Source organism: Brachyhypopomus gauderio, chromosome 12 (assembly GCF_052324685.1).
Source record: "Brachyhypopomus gauderio isolate BG-103 chromosome 12, BGAUD_0.2, whole genome shotgun sequence".
Lineage (NCBI taxonomy): Eukaryota > Metazoa > Chordata > Actinopteri > Gymnotiformes > Hypopomidae > Brachyhypopomus > Brachyhypopomus gauderio.
The window spans coordinates 789,960-805,043 of record NC_135222.1 but is presented as its reverse complement, the minus strand read 5'-3'; the positions used below and the strand labels follow the sequence as shown (position 1 = coordinate 805,043).

General features: G+C 45.2%; 1 long non-coding RNA gene across 2 annotated transcripts in view; it reads left to right on the top strand.

The window, feature by feature from the left end:
* LOC143528526 (uncharacterized) overlaps positions 1 to 12,492 on the top strand; it is a 34,838-nt gene extending 22,346 nt beyond the window's left edge. For both annotated transcript variants that reach the window (XR_013134485.1, XR_013134484.1), the window contains 2 exons: positions 474 to 1,703; positions 11,737 to 12,492. This is a non-coding gene — a long non-coding RNA (uncharacterized LOC143528526). The remainder of the gene's footprint in view (positions 1 to 473; positions 1,704 to 11,736) is intronic.
* Positions 12,493 to 15,084: the final 2,592 nt, after the last annotated feature.

The window sequence follows — 15,084 nt, the reverse complement described above, 5'->3', positions numbered from 1 at the left end:
ATGTATTTTTAGGACTGTGTTTTTACTGTATATATATATATATATATATATATATATATATATATATATATACAGTAATATATCTGATGTTTCTCTGGTAAAAGTAACTTTTTAAAAAGAATTTTGGTGCATTTATATATATATATATATATATATAAATGCACCAAAATTCTTTTTAAAAGTTACTTTTACCAGAGAAACATCAGAGTAGTCACTGTAAATGCATGTGACAGGCGATTTTCTTTTAGACTGACATCCTTAACTCCAAAAACACTCCAGCTTCAGGTTTTGGTTTTTTTTCTCCAAATCTGGGTTAGGAAGTTCACCTTCCAAAACGTGAGTGCATGCCAGAAGATTCACCTTGCTTGTTCCTTTGATCCAAGCCGTGGACCGGCAAACAGAAAGTTAATCTGAACTTAAATTTTTGTTGTTGTTGTTGTTCTTCCCCTCCCTCTGTTGTCGTTTGTTGGCAGGAGGAGGAGGAGCAGTGAGTTAGAGTAGGAGTGAAGGATCGAGGAGCGAACTCGGAGCTGGCGAGCACAGCTGTGGACCGCCACGGGGCTCTCTCTCTCTCTTCCTCGTCTCCTCGCGAGGCCTCGGCTCCCCGTCTCGGGGTCTCGTGGAGACGGCAGGGGCCAGCCACGGAGCGGCGGAGTGGGCAGGCGAGGCGGGCTGCTGCTGCCGCCGGCAACCGGGCTCCACGGCAGCGAGGTGGGAGAGAAATCGATACGGAGGGAAGAGGCTGCCAGGGGTCGCCCGGTGCAGCCCCCGGCCACGGCGCCATGGGAACTCTGCCGCTCATCTCTCCATCTCCCTACCCACTACCAGTCAACTCACATCAGCCAGAGAGAGGGTCAGGGGGCCCGGTGCTCCGTGTGTGAGCAGGAGCTTGTGTGTGTGTGTGTGTGTGTGTGTGTGTGTGTGTGTGTGTGTGTGTGTGCGCGTGTGGTTCCGCCGGAGGGACTTTACCAGCCTCAGCACCACTTGATAAAACTTTGTCTGCCTGAGACAGAGCAGAAAAGAGTGCCAAAGGTCCCCCCCCCCCCCCCCCCCCACTCAGTTCCTTTTTCCGTGAGTTCCATTCCCCATGACTGAATGAGCGCTTGACGGAGATCCCTCTCACGCAGAATTGAGAGGCCTTCCTTTATAGACCCTACTCCAAGCATGCAGAGTGCTCTACATCACATGAACAGGCAAGAGAGGACAACTTGAACTTTTGTCTTTTTTTCCCGAGGACATTTTTTTTTCGCCTTTTCACTTGTAGATTAAATTAAATGATTTAAAAAAACCTCTCTATACCCTCTGAGAGCGGCTAAAAAGGCTTCGTTTTTGATGCGTACAAAGACACTCCGCACCCTCAGCTACTCCAGGAGTGTTGTTCACTGGACCTCTTCAGCACCACACTTTAGTCAGATTAAATATAGAAGGTGTGCAAAGTGGACCGAGCTAAGCTCTGAACAGCTAAGACCAAAATCATTCCTCAAACGACCCAAGCACTGGTTGTTTGGGGCCTTGGGCTGAGTTCCTTTTGGAATGAGGAATGCTCCATTTCTTTCCAGAAACTCCCAGAGAAACTGATGGAATGAACTACTGTGCTAATGCTGACAGGGGTAGTACATGTCCCCGTGGATGCTTTAAGGGAGTGATGCCCGGCCATTTCTGATGGAAGCCCACAACCTTCTTAGCCAACCGGAACCAATGTGGTGAGTACAGTTATAATATTGGATTCCTCAAGGCTCAAACATCCCTTTTGTTGAACGTTAATTTCTGCCTCGTGAGATACATCAAAGATGCCCACAGAGAGGTATTTGAGACACAGCCTGCTCATTGATTCTTCGTCTTGTCATTCATGCCAACACAATTGAGCAGTCCCTCCATGTTGGTGATGGGAAAAGCCTGCTTTGTTCGCGGCTGTATGGGTGTAGGGTTAAAGTATCATCGCTACATTAGCATATCTGATTGGTCTCTTTGGGGAAAAAAATTATGTAAATGGGGAGTGGCTCTGGGGGAAACCCAGATGTCTTGGTTTTTCCCAATGATCAAAGCAGCAGAAAGCTGGGATGGAGCGTTTAAGACTGGGCTCCTTATGTTTAATGTCTGGCTTTGTCGTGATGGGGCAGGCTAAGTTGTACCGTAGCTGTAGTCAGCACATGACATATGGCTCTGCGGGGGTACGGGTGCACACCCTACACCCTCAGTCTGGTGCCACATCCATGCTCATGCCATACTGTGTCTGCGCTGGGCAGCGCCACCAAACAAAATGGCTGCCGCTGTCTGCCAGCTGCCTCCTCAGCCAAGATGGCGCCTCTTGAGCGGCATCCGTCTGCCCAATCAGCGCCCTGCATGCAAATCACTTATTATCGCATTTACATATTGCTAATTCGCTCGGCCGTTACCATAGAGGGCTGGCCACGCTAAAAGACGTCGTTCCCTCCGCTCTCCTCCGTAAGCAGCGTGTGATCAAACACAGACCTGCCATTCAGGTTTTTCATACTGCTTCACAATTTATTCACTTTTATGGTAAGCTGCATTAGTACTCTGTTGCTGAAAACGTAAAAATTTGCCTTTTTTCTAGCCACATAGTATCCGGCAGCCATGCCATCTGTGACATGTGTGGCCGGCTAGTCAGGCTAGCCTGGGTTACGGAAATCCCTCTGTCTCAAGGTCCTGTCTCCAGACTTCCACACATAATGAGCTCATTAGCATGCGCTGTGCTGTCCGCCATGGTCCTGTTTGTGCTGCCGTGCTGCAGGACACAGCATGGACGCTCAACAAGCAGAGCTGGGTTCCTCCACACCACTACACGCTACTACACGCCACTACACGCCACTACATGGGACTACACATCCCTGCTCACATGCGGTCCTGCACTATAGGTGATCAAGAGCCCGTGCTGTAGAGGTATATGTGCTTTTTCTAGCTGGCCTGCTGTTATGTGTTGTGGCCTTGTTTGAATCATTTCAGACAAAAAGAACCATTTTTTTTCTGTTGAACTAGAATAATTGTTATTAAGGAGCGTTCTCTTTTCTTTTTTATGAGTTTGAAAGTCAGTGTTTTCAAATATGGCACATAGTGGGATAGTGTTGGAATGAATCTTAATAGCTGATGTTAACTGTTTATTTGCAAGACACTCAAACACCTGGCAATTCTGGTCTTGGGACAGCTTTGCAGACAAACTCAAAAAATGTTGTCATTGCTTACCCAAAATATCTACTTCTGGCTGAAAAATCATTGTTTATATGTATTGTGCTTTTTAAATGTGATTTATGCATCAGGGTTCATCAAGGGTTGGGTTGCTGAAATGTTTATTAAGTATTTTCTCGTCAAAGACCAGTCATTTGTAAGCTGCTAAACTGTGGTGTAATTATGGTATTGTGAAAATGGATTTATAGCTTCTAAAGTTCCTTACCAAGGCTATTCCTTGTAGATAAATAACCAAAGCTGTGTGGATGCACATGTAGCTCACATGAGTATGATGTTTGCTGTTAAGCACTGTTAAAAATGCATCAACAAAACATGTGCAGCTGGGATTCACTTTGCATGTGCGCGAGGTCTTTATAGTACTTAAATGATTTCACTAGACACCTCGTTAAGTGAGTAATGGGTTTGCAATGCTGTTAACGAACTGCCAACTGGTCTATGGCGAGACTACTGGCTATACTGTACATCCTCCATCACTGAGAAAATAGTGCCTATCCTTCAATTGCTCTGTTTTCATACCAAGCGGGGGCTGTAGAGATTTGAATTTTTTTTTTTGGGGGGGGGGGGGGGGGGGATTGTGTCTGTTTGGACTGCTCCCTGCAGCCAAAATCTCTTGTAAGATGGCACGTCTGGGTCAGCTGGTCATCTCTCAGTCTACATTTCCATACTAATAACAGCTGTGGAGCCCATGTGCTTGAGCTGGGGCCAGACAACGTTATATATAGCCTCATACGCTACCTACCACACCCCACGGTCCATTTCCACAAACACACTCACACACATACACACACACACTCTTCTCACACATTTGCCACAAATCACTTGCCATTCTTTCAGCCTTGAAAACACGAAACCACCCTGCCTTTATATAAAAAAAGCTTTTATGCTAATAGCTCGTAGCCATGTGTGCAAGTGCGCTAGCACAATTACCCATAATGCTACACAAAGCCATGCCGGGAGGCTGCCTACTGTAAATCCTGTTAGTCCACGGTCAGGGGGGCTGGGGGCTGTTCTTGGATGCCTAAGATGAGGGGTGTCCACACCTTCAGTAAGATTCAGATGGACCCTTCCCACACTCTGGGTCCACAGGGAGCCAAGAGGCTCTGGTGTAGAAGGAAGAAGTTACACTTGAGTCTGCCTTGAAGGATGAGGCTGTCGAGGGAAAACCCCAGCTCTCATCCGATGTGCTGTTTTGGGAGTTTGTCCGGTAAATCTTAGTCCATATTGTACTGAGGAGCAGTATGAATTGTATCCTGGTGTAGTGGGCTGATCATAGGAATGTGCTTTTATTTATTTAGTTTGATAAGTTAGTCAACAGACCAAGTAGAAGCTCTTTAATTCTGAGCTGTGTGGTTAAAATGTGTCATATGGGTACTCAGAAGTACACATTTATATGAGCTGCACGTTTTCAACAGGGATGCTTGAGAGATTTGCGAAATCTCCTTTGATATCAAAAGTGTTTTTTGTTCACTCTGTTGTTACCCGACACCGCTGAACGCCAGCAGTACATACATAGCATGCAATGTGTATAACCGTGATGTATTGCACAAATGAATTCTGCATGTATGTATCAATCAGTAAACACCCACTCTGTCCTTTTAAATTATACATTTTCACAGTAGGCTAGCATATATTTCTATATGATAACTGAATTGCATTTTGTTCCTAATTTCGTATTAGCAGCACACAATATCCAGATTCACACAGTCTGTATTGCAGTTGAACTCTTTAATATTCTCCAGTGGTCTTGGACTAGCTTACAGAATGAGTGCTGTCTGAACGTCATTCTTCCCTATTAAAGGACTACAGTAGGACGTCAGAATGAACTAAAGGGATGAAAAAGTAACGCTGGCCCTTTAAAAATTCACCTGCGTTGAGTGTGGCTGATTACTGTCAGAGTGAAAACAGTCCAGCATTTATACAAGTCACTGATTATGTCATTTTAAAGCCCCGAAAACACAGGCCACGCTTCGGAGCATGCCGGGTGGGGGATTCTGAGGCAGAGAGTGGAGTGTGTGAAGGAGAGAGGGGGAAATGGGAGTGGAGTGCTGTTTGTATGATTAAACCATCGCCTCTGTGGCTCAGGCCACACTGTGGAGCCCGGCTGGAGATTTGGCCATAATGAAAACACCCCGAATCTCTGAACCTCCCCAGCTTAACAGGGGTTCTGTCCATATACTGAGAGGACAGGACACACGCACATGTTCGCTCACACACACACACACACACACACACACACACACACACACACACACGGGCACAGAGTTAGAGAGTGAGAGGTAGTGTTGAGAGCAGTGGCTGGTTTTGTGGGTACCCAGGGCAGGTGCAGTGGGGGGTGAGGGGGTAAAGCAAGCCAGTGTTTTATTTGAATGTCTTCTCTAGAGTTCTTTGCTCTCACTATGAAAACTGGGTACAAGGAGGGGGGGGGGGGGGGTACTTGAATCTCAGTGTTCATAAAATGGCCAGTGCTTCTCATTAAGCTGGATAAATATCAGTCCCACCCGTGGTGACGACCTAGACGTCTGCTCGTAGAGCGTGGGAATAGACAAAATATTCCATCAGGCACTGGCTAGACGACCCAGCTGCTCTGAAGCCCCATTCAGCAGCAGGTGAGGAAGGACCCTAGGGGTCAAGGTCAAAGGGGTCTGCTGTCTGCTCCAGCATATGACTTGTCTGGTCGCACCCTGTAATGTGTTTAGCTGTTTAATAAGCAGAGCGCTTATTTGTGTAGCACTGAACGCAATTACCCTGACTCATCTCCATATTTCTGACACCTACTGAACCCATTACTGCTGTGCTGCGAAAATTATGTTGTGTTTAAATTCCTAATCCTCATCGGCTGTGTTATTAGGGCAGTAGTTCACCAGCCACTACATTTAATGTTCAAGGGTTTGGCATTTCAGGTGGCTGCGGTTTAGGGTCTCTGGAACGGCGAGCTTGTGGTGCTGTGTGGTTTCTGTTTGCGCTGGTCTCCTAGCCGTGTTTATTCACGTTATCCTCCCCTGCCGTGTAAACAATGATATCCCTTTAAGAGGCGGACCCTTTCTCCCGTACGACACGTTTCTCCAAAGACAAGCCAGTGAATAGTGGACGAGCCCACCCTCTGGAAGATTCCATTATTCATCTCAACAGGGATGTATCGAGCTTTTCAAAAGTGGGGGTGTTCTGGTGTTCACCCACACACCACACATCCCCCCCACCCCCCCACCCCCTTCGTTTGCTACGTCCCTGCATCTCAACATATGCTTCATTACCTCCTCTGAAAGAGAGACGCCCCCCTCCCCTTCCAAACATCACAGTGTCTCAATGGACGGGTCCCCGTCTTTCACGAAGAGTCCCCCCCCCCCCAATCCCTCCCCCGGTCCCTCCCCCGGTCCCACCTAATCGTCTCAGCTCCTCCCGCTGAAATCAAGCTTAGTAACGGCACTTTTGAGAGCGGCTCTCTCTCCCTCTCCCACTGCCCGCACTCATTCTCTCCTCAGCACACACACTCCCACCCACCCACTGCTTAAGTCCCTATCAGCATGCCTGCAAAATGTCCGCCCAGCTGGGGTTGACACTCGACAGCCGTCTCTGGGGTTTCACCTCCTCCCCGCTGACCCCCTCTTTCCCTCTAGCTCCTTCTCTCTCTCTCTCTCTCTCTCTCTCTCTCTCTCTCTCTCTCTCTCTCTGTCATCCTGCACTACTTTCTGTTTGTTCGTCAGTAAATAAGATCATTCCATGCTCTGTAACTACAGCAGCAATAATAATAATAATAACAATAATAATAATAATAATAATTGTGATTCCTCTTCTTTGTCTTTTCCTCTTCTTCATCATCTTTTTATTCTTCTTCTTCTTCTTCTTATTATTATTATTATTATTATTATTATTAAATGTCTAGTATAAACACACAATCTGGCTTTAAATAAATCTGGAAATACAGGAAATGCACGCATGTGCTTGTGTGGGTGCTTTGTGTCACCGGCTCTATGTGTTGCATGTGCATATGTACCTATTCTTACATGATTATCTTTGTGCACATCTGTGTCACATTTCAGGCAAAAGAACATACTGACCCTCAACACCCCACTGCCTGTGAATCCTCCACTTCCTTTAAGGATTATGCAATTACCCACCCTGCCCTTGGGTCATGACACTCTGGCAAAAACAGTGTGGTTTCTCAAGAAACCAACATCTCCTTCTTCTATAATCACATATCAGCCCAAACTTGTAATCTTTTCTCACTGTATGACACATTCTCAGAATTACTAAATGTCTGCCAATGTATCACAATTTGTATGTAAATATATTGTAATGAACTCTTGAGAGAGACCACCAGCTTTGAGTCTGTGAGCAGGGAAGAAAAGCAAAGTTCTGTTCTATCACATTTATTAAATTGAAAACCTCAGTTGAACATGTCTCTAATATCTGAGGTTCACTAAGCATTATCCAGCTAGGTGTACGTTATTAATAGCCTTTCCTTGTGTCTTGCATTTTTGTCAGGCATAATGTAGACTACAATGGGGATGCAGGGGTCCTTGCATTTTATATGTATGAACGTAGCCTTCAGTATGCCTTCAGTGTGTGTGGATGTGTGTGTGTGTGTGTGTGTGTGTGTGTGTGTGTGTGTGTGTGTGTGTGTGTGTGTGTGTGTGTGTGTGTGTGTGTGTGTGTGTGTGTGTGTGTGCGGACATGAGTGTATTTGTGCATGTGGGAAGGGAGGCATTGTGAGACAGAGAGCTGTGAGGGTTCTGCTTCTGTCTGCTGCCACATCTGTTGAGCTTCATAGCTTTGTGTTTTTTGAAATAAAGATGGAGAAACAACATCCATGTTTACTCTAGCTTATACCCAAACCCCAACTCAGCCATCCACCCACACACACACACACACACACACACACACACACAGTGTGCATGAATCTTCTAGAACTGAGCGCTGGGCTCTTTCATGTTCTTGGTCTCCGTTGTTATTCTTCCTCATGTTCATTGTTATGCATTTCTTTGTCATTCAACTTGTCTCGGGAGCCTGACTACACAGACAGGAGCCTCTGGACTTGAGGCCGGCAAAGTCTTTGCCTTCTTTACATCACGCCTCAAAAAAAGACGCTCAGACTCCTGGTGGGTGGGTGATGACTGCCTTAGCCTAAACTCACTGACAGCAAAGAGAGTGAATGAAAGTGGCCTCCAGACAGCAAATAAGCTGAACATTTTGTCAAAGATATTATTGTATGGCACATCACTCAACAAACGATCATGGGAGGATATTCATGGAACTTATTAATGTCTAAAATAAGTAGACACCGAGGAGCTTTCATCACACAATCATTTTACAGATGACAACCTTACTTACATTCTTACATACATTTTTTACTTCATTCCAGTTGAATATACTGTTTTTCTTTTGCTTTTCTTTTTCTTTCCCATCATTCCTTTGTTAGCATTTCTTCTTATGTGTGTTATGTGGGCTGAAGTTAGCTTTGCCAAGCTCATAACGGTGAGTTTTTCAAGCCATTTAGAAGAGGAACAAATGTCTAAATGAGCTTAAGGATGGAGCAGTTCCCAGCCCACCTACTTTCAAACTCTAGGCCAATTGCAATTAACAACTAACAAGCTACATACACCGTAGTCACTTTTAGCCTTGAAAAAAAATAGTGTCACCAGACACTATATTAAAATCACCTAACTTGTGCACTTACTGGCCAACTTATTAGTTGCTCTTTTATAGGTACATTTTCTACGCTTACAATTACAGACTGTGGTTAATATGTGGCCATGCAGATATGTCAGCCACCGTAATCTCCATCCATCACTGATTCTGACCACAGTTCTTGACTGACTGAAAATAATTCTAGTGGCAGATCGTTGTGAGACACTGGCAGGGACGTTTCATGGGCTAGAAGAGGATGGACCTACAGTGTAGGTCATTCTAACAAGGTGCGTGTAGACATCAGTGGACACAAATCTGTACACAGCATGACTGGATCCACTTTGAAAGATCCAGTTTCTTTTTCTTCAACACCCACGGGCTGTGTTAAAGCAGACGTCTTGGTTAAATGATGGCTAGCTTATGTGGAGAGAAGACACAGTCGCAAAGGGCAGGCAGCAGTGTTACCAGCATACAAGCAAAACCATCACAGCCAACCAAATGCCACTATATTCAGTTCAGCCAACCAAATGCCACTATATCCAAGCCATGGTCACTTGCACACATGACCTCCACATTTCATTCAGGAGGGCTGTGATCCAGCACCATGTATTTTTAATGAGACCTCAGTTGTCTTTTACTGAATGGGTGCAAAACTCCAGGCAGACAACCAGACCAACTGTCACTGGCAATCCGAACAAATCTGTGCCCCTCTGAAATGCTCAGCGACCAGAAACAGCTGATAAAAGCTCTCCTCCGTCATCACAGAACTGTTATGGAGAAGAAGCTTTTCCCCTCTTCCATTAACAGGCTATATACCCTGTGGCTGCATGCCACAAGGAATCGCTAGTATTTGACAGTGTCATCAAGAGCATGGGAACATAGCACTGTTGCAGAGTTTGGTCTTGGTGAATATTATTGATTTGAAATACAAAATATACAGAAACTGATTTGATTGCCACAGTAAAGGTGGAAGCATGAATGACATCTTGAACTTTGGGGGCCAGATGTCAGCTCCTTACTACATGGATCAATTTGTTATATACAGGATGTAGTGAGCTGAAGCACTTTATGTCTGGGCAGTGCAGAATTAGTATGCAGCCTGCTTTAAATAATAGGATCCAGAAGTGAGTCTACCGGGCATGTGTGTGTGTGTGTGGGGGGGGGGGGGGGGGGGGGGAGGGGGGGGAGGAACCAGTCCCCCCCTTTCCCTAGCCCTGGTCCCAGTTCTTAATGGGCCATCAGGTGGCACAGGCTGTGCTGAGACCTAGCAACCACCCCTCCTCTTCAAAAATGCCCTCCACCCCCTCCCGGCCCTAGACAGACCCTTTCTGAAGCGTCCTCTGTCTATTGAGGGGGGTCCCAGACAGGGTGCACAAACCCCTCCTCAGCAGTCCCCACCTCCCCCCCTCCCTGTCCCCCGGCCAGACCCTGCATACATTAGGCCCCCGTCTCCAGGCGGGACGCACCAACCCAAGCTGCTCTTCGCTGCACCTAACGTAGCCTCATGCTAATTAACACCGTCATACCTCTCTGTCCGCTTATAAACCAACCGTGTTGAGCGGCGGGTGTCACTGTTGTCTACAGCGATCAATGCTCAGATGAAGACTGTAGCCATTATATCGTATTATTTTTTAAATTATGTATTTATTTTTAGGGGTGTGGACCACGCACCACAAATGTTTGGTCATCTTCTGACATCAGATCTCAGTTACGTTTCTAGGATGCTCTTGCTGAAACAGGTAAAACAGGCAGGAGTATTTCTTGTGTGCATAATAACACGTTCCTAACCCTAGGTTTGCAACTTCACCCTTTATTTTTTCAAACCAAGATATGTTCTGTTTGGTAAAGCCTTAGGTCGGGCAGGCATATCCTGCCCTTGTACCGCATGGCTCTCAGTAGCACTTGAGATGCCACGGTGGGCTGAGGTTTATAGCAAAACCCTGTTTGATTTGTTCTGTGTTTCCTGTTCGTTTGTTTGGTCTGCCTGGAGTAACGGCTCCATCTATGTCATATGCGCCTTGTGTATGCCCTGGTGTCGTATCATTAAACCAGATGAGGCAGGAACAAAGACACTGGCATATGACCCAGGCTTATATGATTTTAATCATGTCGTTGCGTGTAGCCATGACTGTGCACCATGACGAAACAGACATGGGTTGCCGTTCTAGCTCAGTTAGTTGCTGTATGCCTCCACAATCCCCCAAGGAAACATAGAGGGCCCTAGACTAGAACCGGTGGCCACTCCAACCCCCATCGTCTCCCTTCCCAGGAGCAGAGCCTGGGGGGGGGTGGGGGGGGGGGGGGGGGGTCAAGCCCAGTGCCCAGACAGTCCTTCCCTTGACCCCTGTCTGGCTTTAGGTTCAGGGTCAAACCTCACAGCTGATAAATTTGGCATCCCCACCCCTCGACCGGTCTGCTGGTATACGCACGCGCATGCGCAATGCTTTCTGACATGGTGATGGCAAGACACACACACACACACACACACACACACACACACACACACACACACACACACACACTGAGTACCCCCAGCATCCATGTGTTGTCATTCAAACCCCTTCCCCCGCCTCAGAGTATCTGTGTCTACATACCATTCATAATACGCTTTAGATGCCATAGTAAATACCCCAGCTGTACTGTGCACATTGTGCAGTGCTATTGTGCTCCTTTGCGTCTATGACATTAGGCTGCCAAAGTCAGCCTTGCTTGCTATATTGTTTCCATTTGAATTTCTCTTCTTTTCTTCTTTTGTATCAGTAATGAATAAATGTGTATGGTCGCTGATGTGCTTGTAGAATGTGTCAGTCATAGTTCTACAGAAATAAAAATAACATTTGTCGAAGGGATGATTTCTCAGTGTTTGTCATCCTGCCTCTCAATACACATTCTCCTTTGTCCTTTCAGGTTCTAATGCGTTCCAGAGCCTGTTCCCACAGGACACCTGCATGGACCCCTTTACATCTCCAGACTGCCAGACCAGAATGGTTATGACAATGATTTTTTTTTTTTGGGGGGGGGGAGGAATGATTGTGTAGAAGATTTTGATTGTGCATTCCATGGGTAAGTATTTTGGATCTGTAAAGAAGGTAAGTTTCTGTATTTGTTAGGTCATGATGTTATTTAAGGACACCTTAATATGCAAAAAAAAAATGAATTTGGCATGTAAGAAAATATAATGTGAATTCTTGTCACATATATTTTGTATATATTTCATATTTTACATTACTGTATTTTTAGTGATTAAATGCTTTTATTGTATTGTATCAAGGATGTGAAAAAATAAACATGAAAATGGAATTAATCTTATGTTGTGTTTTATTTTATTTAGCAAATTGGATATCGGTTCATTATGATATAATGTCATTATACCAGTGTAATACCTTTATTACTTCTGTACCTAAAGAATTCGAATACTTGGTAAGAGATACAATGTCCAGCTCAATAGGCGTGCAGTCTGCCTTGTAAGAACTGTGTTAAAACACACACACACACACACACACACACACACACACACACACACACACACACACACACACACACACACACACACACACACACACACACAGTGACCTCGTTTGGACAAGATCCTGCTACTGTTTTCCTCTACAGACCCAGCAGACGATGCTTCAGTGCTCTCCCCCGTTACCACCCAGCCCCTAACTGAACGCCCCCCCCCCCCCCAACTTACACACACACACACACACACACACACACACACACCACACACACACACTCACACACACACACACACACACACACACTCACACACACACACACACACACACACACACACACTCACACACACACACACACACTCACACACACACACACACACACACTCTCACACACACACACACACACACACACACACACACACACACACACACACACACACACACACATACCCTCCCACCCCCAACCCATCTATCCCTTCAACCCCCCAGTGACCCACTCGGCTTCACACAGCCTCTCCCTAACACAAGGGCTGACCTGGGAGCAGGGCTCCGGCCGGGGGACAGAGAGCGGGGAGATTATCCTCTCCTGTGCTGGCCTGGTGGAGAGAGCTGGGCTATTGACCAGGAGGGGGCCACCCATGAAGTGTCCAGTGGGGTGTGAGATGGCCCTGATATACATGCTTACCAAGCATGGCAGCTTCTCTTACTCTCAACGGGATGAACCTGCATACTACAAGCTTTTTTGGGCTTGGGCCTGGAGATTAGGAGTGAAGTGAAACGCGTGTCTCCCGGTACCCCCCGCCACCCCCAGCAGACACGGCATGCCGGGCTACCTTGGTCTAGGCTGTTTCTGCAAGGTTCTTCTGAGTGGTCCTGCCCATGGGCTTTGGCTGGTCCTGCTTCTTTGAGGAGAAGTGGTAACATCTCACAAATTACCACCCAGTCATAATAGAAGCTGTTTCCCCTCGTGGTTAAGCTCACAGTGCTGCTGTCACTGAACAGGAGGCAGTAGCATATAGTGGCATATTAACGATGACAAACACCAGAGGATCGTTTTTAACAAGGACCTATTTATGGGATTTATTGATGTCTGAGACAGCTCTTCAATGGCACATGATGTTACTGTATCTTCAGAACAGCAAGAGTGAGGTTCACTCTCATAGTGAAGTTCAACTGCTAATGTGAGATACTTCAAATCACAACCTGCAGATCTCTCTATAATACTAAATATAATACACATACACATAATTTGCAATCAGCATACTGCTTGCTTTATTTTCTATTTTAAAAAAGCACTTGTTGAAAATAATTAAAGTATTGCATTGAACGCATTACAGTGGAATTGTGACATATGACATATGACATATTCATTAAATACAAACCAGTTAAATTCAAAATGACCAGAAACTGAATGCAACTGTTAAATGTTTGCATGAAATGTTGATGGATAAAGAATATTAGTTTCATTGTTCGCTCTGTAATTTCAGAACAGGTACCTGGTAAAATCATTTGGTTTAATATTAATGTAATATTTTGAGTTTTATGGTTAATGGCCACACAGTTGTGTTCAGAGTACATTTTCTATCACTGAATATGTCCCAGAATTATTTTTATTTGCAGAAATCAATTGAATTGCATTAAACAACTTTACCTCATATAAAATAATAAAAAACATTTTAATGCCAAATCTTGTTTTTTTGTGATTTCTTCTTGTTTGTTTGACGTTTTCATTGCCACGCTCATATGCCATTGCTCATACACTTAAAGGAATGAGCAGTGATGTTTAGTTTTTTGTATTCTAATGAACTAATGTGGACAAAGTTCATGTATTTTTAAGACAGCTTTTCAGATTTGAGAAGATGTGATTGATCACAGGTTTTGAGGTTTGTGATGTGGTTTCAGATACTGGGGTCTAAATGTGCCTCCCAGACGACCTTTTTACCTGTGTGTAATAAAAGCACATTCATCACACCTCAATGTACACAAACTCATCACAAATTCATTGCACAAATTTCAATATGTAGCTAAGTGGATATGATATTTGGGTTAAATTTGCACTTGGAATTATAATGTTCCCTTTAAATGATACACAAGATTACAGTTGTAGACATGTTAATTTTGTAAATTCACCTGAAAATAAATGGCCTCCAATTGCTGAAGTAAATCTCAGTATGTTTATTTGTGTCAGTTTGATCTTAAATCAACAGTGTAGGTGGTGATTCAACATTGTGAATACAATTTTTAGTAAGTAAAGATACATTTTAGCTTAGAGAGAGAGACAGAGTGATAGATGGGGAAGGTGTGGGAGGAGAGGAGGTATGTTTGGTGGGGAGGACGTATGTGTGGGGTGGGAAGTGTGGGAGGAGAGGAGGTATGTGGGCTCGTGTTGGGGGGTTGGGGGGGGTGGGGGGGCGTTCTGTGAACTTGGAGTGCAGTTTGTCATGCTAACCATGCTGTGACTATTGAATTCACACACGGAGTGCAGAGAATTCACAGGACCCCAGCCTTTCTCATGCAAAACTAGCCAGACCTGCTAGCCCCGGACACTTTAAAAGTGCCTGTGCCTCTAAATGGCCAGGCATTCACTCTGCTTTGGTGTTGAAGGCATGGTGGGGCTCTCTGTAGCATGTCAGAGTTATACGTCATTAAAAGAAACCCTTACCTCACAAGCAATGCATTAATGCTTTAAGCAGTAGAGTGAGGCATTGCTCTGTGTGTGTGTTTGTGTGTGTGTGTGTGTGCGCGCGCATGTGTGTGTGTTTGTATGTGTGTGTGTGTGTGTGTGTGTGTGTGTGTT